This window comes from Suncus etruscus, chromosome 18 (assembly GCF_024139225.1).
Source record: "Suncus etruscus isolate mSunEtr1 chromosome 18, mSunEtr1.pri.cur, whole genome shotgun sequence".
Classification (NCBI taxonomy): domain Eukaryota; kingdom Metazoa; phylum Chordata; class Mammalia; order Eulipotyphla; family Soricidae; genus Suncus; species Suncus etruscus.
Genome location: NC_064865.1, coordinates 22,756,783 through 22,764,651, shown reverse-complemented (window position 1 = coordinate 22,764,651; position 7,869 = coordinate 22,756,783).

Sequence of the window (7,869 nt, the reverse complement as noted above, 5' to 3'; positions counted from 1 at the left end):
CAAGCAGGAGTAAGCTTATGAGCCATAAGTAATCCTTGAGAACCACTAGGTGTGGCTCAATAAACAAGCAAATTTCCACATCAAGTGATTTCCCTAGAAAAAATTTAAATTAGTGGACTATAAGGAAGAAAATCAACAATGATTATTGCTAACCATGAAATATGACTTATTGTACTATAGTTCTGAGCTTCAAGAACAAGAATACAAGTAGTGAAGTTCTTCAAGGATCCATTTCATTGAAAGCATTTAGACTAAGGAAATTTCAACTAATATGAAGAAATGTCTACTAAGATAAATTATAAACCAGACATACAAGTTCAGATCTCATCCACCATGACAGTCATAACCAAAAAATGTCTATTGTGTTGTAATCAGTGGTTGGACACTTGCATAGTGAATTTTGAGATAGTTTTATGTAATTTAGCAAATCAAGAGTTGTAATTCATTGTGTTATGTGGAAGTAAGTGGTTTAAAGGCAGCTGGAAAGTTTTAGAAAGCTCTTCATAATCTGATTGTGGAGGAAATTACTTGCCAGAAGAAATCTTCCCAGCAGATGAAAATCTCTCTGATCTACAAATGAATCTCTGAAAGGAGTTTCATTTTTAAAATGGGAGTCAGTGCCACATTCAAGGATTTTAAGAATATATAGCAATCTCATTTGAGTAAAATTTTTTTCTGGGTACAAATTAAAACTGTTTGGATGAGAATAATAGAGAACCCAGAGCATAAAAATATGTCCATAAGCAAATACTGTCAGTGGACAGATTATGGATGACCCAGTTTATTTTATTTAGTACTTGGTGCATGACTCTTAATAAGGGTTATGTATTGCATTGATTATTTGTTTGTGACTAAACATATTGAATTTTATAAAAATGATCATAATATGTATTTTGTGACATGAGAAAGAGGGAACACAATATATTAAGAAAAGATATATCTAAAAATTTGGAAATAAGGTTATGTCAAAAAAATTTCTTGTCCTTACAACATTTTCCTTCCAAAATTTACATTTTCCAAGATAGATCAATAATACTGGTTTTATAGTCTAGGTATGATTGCAATATGATCATAGATAGTCTAAGTCATTCTCCTTTTGGGAAAAATATATTACCTAGGAGTTTATATAATGCAAGGTCTATATGATATAACTTTTCTCAAATCTCAAACATTAAAGGTATCTTCCACAAAGGTAAATCCCTTTATTTGATGATGGGTAGTTATTGATATGTAACTCTAAGTGTCTTTATGCAATTCTTGGAGAAGATCTTGTGGAGATCAAGTTGGATGACTAAGCCAGGCTTTTTTTTTAATATAAATTTTTATTTTGATCATAGTGGCTTACATATTGTTGACAATAATATTTTAGGTACATATTTACATAAAATCAGGGGGGATTCCCATCACCAAATTGTCCTCCCTACACCTCCGTTTCTGTCCTACCTCCCTTTTCCTTTTCCCTCACCCCAGGGCGGCTAGAATATGTGGTCCCCTCTGTATCTATTGGCTTTGATATTAAAAGTTGGGAATTTAAAATTTGATTGCAACATTTCTTTCTAATCCAAGAATATAGGCCAATATATGAAAGAAAAGTCACATCAATATTCTTGACTCTAAAGAAACATAAACCACTGGAAACATATCAGAGTAAGACAAGTTCTAAGAACAGTAGAGTTAGAGTCAGATAACTGCTGATTCACTGAGTAGTGAGTATGCATTTCTGTTATTACCTTCAAGGAAACTACAGACTTGGTTCTATGTTGGAAGAAAAAATATTAAGAGTATAAAACTAATTGAGACAGATCCCATTAATTAAAATGTTATGTGAACTGGAAGTTTTTCTAACATTACTATCATTTATGTTTTGTATAAGTAAAATAGAGCACTTACATTATATTTTTTAACTTTGTACCTTCAAAATATCAAAAAAAAACACTGTAGAAAATAAAGGATCAATTATAGATTACAAATATATACATAAATATTTTTTTGTAATGGGCACATGAATCGCTCTTTATGTTGAAGGATCACATTAAAACAATAGAGTAACAATAGAGTGACTTGAAACTACTGCTCTTTTGTCAATGGTTAATTTTTTTTTTGAGTGACACCTGGTGACCCTTAAGGATTACTCCAGACTATTCCCTCAGAAACTGCTCCTGGTTTGGGGTAATCATATGGGACATCAAGGATTAAATTCAGTTCAGTCCTGGGTTAGCCTCATGCAAGGCAAATGCTCTACCATTGCTCTATTGCTCCAGCCCCAAAACGGTTAATTTCTAAGAAACTTAAAAATAAATAGTAAGTTTGAAATGAACACCAAATTTTCAAAGGCTCAATACATGCTATAAAATGATATATGAGTAACATCATTACTATTTTAAATTGAAATGGTCATAAAGTTAAAATTCTTTACTCATGTTTATTTCAACTACAACTTCAAAAATACTTTTTCAGGGAATATAGAGGTGGTTAAAAATATAGATAAAAGAAAAAATGATATACCATACAAAATGTTTTCAAAGATCCAATTATGCAGACACTAGACAGCTTAGAAGAATTGACTTAATTTGTTTCTCAACAAATATTTGCAGAAAGTCTACTCTGGTTCATGTCCTCTGTCAGTGACTTGAGATAATACAGAGCACCTTGTTGACAAGCTGCTTCTCTTCATCATGCATCTGTCATCACAGTGAGATAAAACACAGGCTGATAACAGTGAACAGAGTTATGAGAGAAATAAACCAGGTAATAAGATGATGCATTGTTAAAAAATTAAGGCACAGGAGCTAGTAAGTTTAAATGTGATCAGCAGAAAAAAAATTCTTGATGAGTGACATTTGAGATGAAAAATTCAGAACAATAACCCTATTAGGGAAGAGGATAAAGAGCAAAATGAAGAGGTATCAAGACATAAAATGGTCCAAGATTGCTCTTCAAGCCTTTTAGCTCAATGCACAGAAGTCTATGGGCTGACAGTGATAACTAAGGTGGTAGACCAGTAGTTTTCACCTTTCTATACATGTAGACTGGTACTGGCCCATAAAATATTTGTCAAAAAAACCAAATATTTTAGACACATACTAAATGCTATTAGTTAAAGTTTAATGACAAAGGGTATGTGTTTCACTGAAGACTCTGGAGGGCATTATGCTATTATCTTTCCAAAACATCAGTGGACATTGGCTGGAAGTGGCCTCGATTTCCTATGACTTAGAAATGCAGATTATTTTAAATTCAGAGCAAAAAAGCAACAATTGATTAAAAGAAGCTCTAATCCATGCTGCATCAACTTCCCTTTTATTAAATAAACAATCACTTTATAGGGTTGGAGCAGTAGCACAGTGGTAGGGAATTTGCCTCGCACACAGCTGACCCAGGACAGACACAAATTTGATCCCAGCATCCCCTTAGCCAGGAGCAATTTCTGAGTGCAGAGCCAAGAGTAACTCCTGAGAGCCACCGGGTGGGGCCCAAACCAAACAAACAAAAAAATCACTTATTGGTCCTTTATGTGCTAGAAGAGAGTAGGAGTTTGAGGGATCAAGGGTGGGGTGGGGTTGTAATCATCACAGTATAAGTCCAAGGTGTAAACTTTCTGTCTCTGAGGAATTCACTTTTTGCTCTAAGTGAAAATTAAAGCTTTCCTCCTTATATGATATCTTTTTTATATATAAAAAAGAACACCCCTCCCTCACCAGTGCAACCTTCCCACCAGCAATGCCTCCTATTTCCCTCCTCTCCCACCCCCTGTCTATATTCAAGACAGGCATTTTATTTCTTTCACTCACTACCATCATTGTTCAAACAAGTGAAAGCAGAGATAAACAAACGGGACTATATTAAGTTTATGAAACATCTTTTCTCTGTGAAACACCTGGCTTGTAACACTGGATAAGTATTCCAGGTTCATCCTATTTTTCTTTTATTTTTTGAAGTAAATTAGGTTTATTTCCAAACCATGACAGAGAAGGAGTAAGAAGAAATAGAGAAAGACTGAGAGAAAGAGAGTGAGCAAGAGAATTTTTGGTTTCTTATGTCCCAAGAAGTCATTGCCAGAAGGCCTTCAAAAACACTGCTATACTAACTCACAAATAAATTAAATAATTGGATCATCTTCTCAGGATCACTTTGTCTACTAGGTATTGCTCAGGGTCTCTGAAAAAACATGTTCTGAGATGGAGGCATATACATAGGAGCATGAGTGGGAAAGGTATTTTGAAATATCATCTGTAAGGTAGCATGTTTGGGACCCAAACCCCAAGTCATAAAGCAATTATTACAGACACCTCAGCTAATACTTCTGATGAACTCTGTGGTTGTAGAGGTCTTTAGAGTTATAATAAATGGAAGAAAATTTAAAAACTGTTAAAACTCTACATAAACATACCATGACTGTAAGTATGTGGGGAGTCAGTTTAACACATCAGCAGTCAGCACATCAGATACCCAAGTTTCCTGGGTTTGAGATGTTTGCACCTGAATCATATCCTCTCCCCTGGCAATTAATTCTCTTTCCAATGAAATGTCAGGCTCTTTCCTAGACCAGTAATTGTTTCATTTATATTGATAGATTTGTTTCCTAGAGAAAGCCTTTCCTTATATTACTTGCATACACTACAGAAACAAAAAACAATGACCACATGAAAGAAGGAAAAAGGTCCAGAGAAATTGACTTAACTTTGTATCCCTCCCAGGATGCTACCAGTCAACTCCTGCATTTCCAGATCTCTGGGCATGAGTCTTCATCTTGCCTACAGTTAAATTTTCTCAAGGAGATTCCTGTAAATCAGCTTGTCACTAACAGATGATACCCTTGTGCTAGGGAGCAACTTGGGCTATTATTGCAGTTGACTTCTCATTCAGCTTGCTGGAAGCCTTTCTCTTCCTCTCTTGTTCTACTAAAAGGAAGCAGTTGTTCATTTTCCTGGATGCTATTTTTCTAGCCTTGAAATTCTATTCACCTGGCTGTCTTTTTACAATATTAGCTCTGTTGAGCTCAGACAACTTACTATTTTATATATTCATTGTGTTTATTATTATTATTTCTATAATTTTGGTTTGGGTGAGTATATTACTTCCACAGCTTTCTGTAGAATGCCTATACCAATGTCTCCAGTCTTTTTTTTTGTTGTTGTTGTTGTTATGGTGTGTTTGTATATGTGTTGGTTGAAGGATTCCCTTTGGACGGTGCTCAGTAAAGCACAGGGACTGTTCATGGGTCTTTGCTTTGATGTTGCTTCTGAAAGATCACAGAGGACCATGTAGTGCTGGGATTAAATATTACATAAATCTGGGGCCGGGAAGGTAGCACTAGAGGTAAGGTGTCTGCCTTGCAAGCGCTAGCATAGGACGGATTGTGGTTCGGTCCCCTGGCGTCCCATATGGCCCCCCCAAGCCAGGGGCGATTTCTGAGCACATAGTCAGGAGTGACCCCTGAGCGTCAAATGTGTGTGGTCCCCCCCCCCAAAAAAAAAACAAAAAAAATTACATAAATATAATTACTCTAGTATAATTGCTTTTTATACAGATGGAAAACATCCTATGAAACATGTTCTCAGGGGTCTTGAAAAGAGGTCTGTGGTAATTAACTTACAAGGAACTATTTGTAATTGTATTTAGGAAAGTTGGTTAAAAATAAGGCAGATTTACTTATATGCCTTATTCAAGATCTTTTAAAACACTTAAAAAGGATCATACATTTTCATACAATACTTTGTATTTAACAAAATTAACAAAGGTTTACATAGCAAGTTTGTATAATTCTAAAAAATCTTAATTCTTTTTTTTCAGTTTTACAAACTCATTTATTTTCCATCAACTTGATTTCTATTCCCATTTCAATGGTGGTTCCTACCCATTCGGTGGCCTAAGCAGTGGAGCTGCAGACCAGTCTTGTGTAGTAGGCTGAGTTCACACCCCAATCTTCGGCAGGGAACTGCTGGATCAGCACAGAGAGCAACTGCACCCCTGCAGAGCAATATGCAACCTCAGGCTGAGTAACATTGAGTCCAGGAGCTGGAGCAGTCCCTTAGCCTTGCAATTCCTTTTTGGCCACAGCCTTCTCAGCAGCAGCCTGCTCTTCCTTTTCTGTCCCCTCGGGATGTCTGTAGAAGTAGAGATCAGGCATGACCTCCCATAGGTGTTCAAGTGAGATTGAACATCGGCAGAACTTCCTGGGCCAGCATCCACCGCATGATACCCTGGGTAAGCTTTCTTGTTGATGCAAGGAATAGCAATGTCCACGTGGTGCAGAGGAGAGTCTGTGAGACAGAGCAACGATAGGCAGGTTAAAGTAAGATGCCTCTTTGAGGGGCTAGTGGTTTTCTGGGATCAGGAAGCCTCAAAAGACTGGGCCTGGATCTAGGTAGTGAACATTGAGCTTGAAGCGTCTAGGGATCAGAGTGGCTCCAGTAACAGCAGCAGACTTCATTCAAATCAGCTCCCTGCTCAGTATTCCTGGGTGAGAGCGCACTGGCATCAGCTATATTTTGGATGGCAACATTGGCACGGGCTGCCAGCAGAAACTCCTCCAGGTTCTCTTCAAATGTGTGATGTAGATGCCCTCATTTTTCCTCTTGTCAATGGATTGTTCCACCTGGAATTACAGGTCAATGCCACCAAGTGGCTGCCTGTGGCCAAGAATTTGAGAACATCCTCCTCCTTCATGTATAGGAAGGACATCGAGGGTTCTGGATATTGTGAGTTTTCCCCTCTGAGTTACACCAGGAATCGAGACCAGCCATTTGGATTCCTCGCTGGGTTGCATGGAAAGCAAAAACCCTAATCCTTAATAGTATGTGATAAAGCTAGGTTTACTTAGTTAGTTAAAGATCTGAATATCAAGAGTCAAGTGGAACCCCTGTTCTGAGAACTTTCCAAAGACAGCTCTAGTCTCACTTTCCTGGTGGCAGGCTATGTTCTCTGGAGGGATTTTCACTTTCTTACCCAATTTCCTCCTTTTTCATGAGTTTTCTCGGGATTCTATCTTCTCTCCAGTATTCAGGCTTCAGCTATCATGTTGTCTAATCTTTCTACCATGTTGTCTTGTTCTGTCAAGTGTTGTACATAGTTCTCAAGTTTCTGCATGGGTGCACTTTGATCTTTCTCTTTTATTTCTTTAAAAAATGTTAATGCCAATATTATATGTTTATTCAAATCTGTCTATCAGTTATCTATTATCTATCTATGTATCTATCACACATGAACTTGTGAGATGAGTTAATAGGCAGTAAAGTCTGCTTTATACAGAGGTCAACCTTTGATCCCAGAACAACCATTGTTCCATGAATACCATAGCTATGTTATCCCTCTGCAAGTTCCTTCTGTGAAGAGTAAATTATAGTATAGTCAATTTGCAGTGTTTTTCTTCTAAAAACAAACATTAAAATTAACATATTTTAAGTAATTTCTTTAAGCACCATGGCTACAAACATGTTCATAATTGGGTTTCAGCCATAAATATATACACTCCCTTTCACTAATGCAACCTTTCCACCACCATTGATCAGTTTGGCCCACCTTTCACATCATCTATGTATTTTCAAAATATAATAACTTGGTCTGACTTTGAACATTGTGACTTTGACCACTCTCCTCTCCCAAAGTTCTGTCCTCCAGAGTTAGCAGTGCTAGCCACCATCATCTCCTGGCGATCTTCACACCCTATGCTCAGTGTCATCCCAGCACAAGAACTAGACATTCTCTTAAACTAGACATTATTATGTTTCACCTCCATTCAAAACCTTTAAAACCCTTGAATGATTCTCATTTAAAGTCAAAGTCAAAGTTGTTTTCTTTTTAAGTTAATTGGTTGTTATTACTTAGAGCATAGAACCAAAGGGATTGTATTGCTTAGAAGGCCCATAG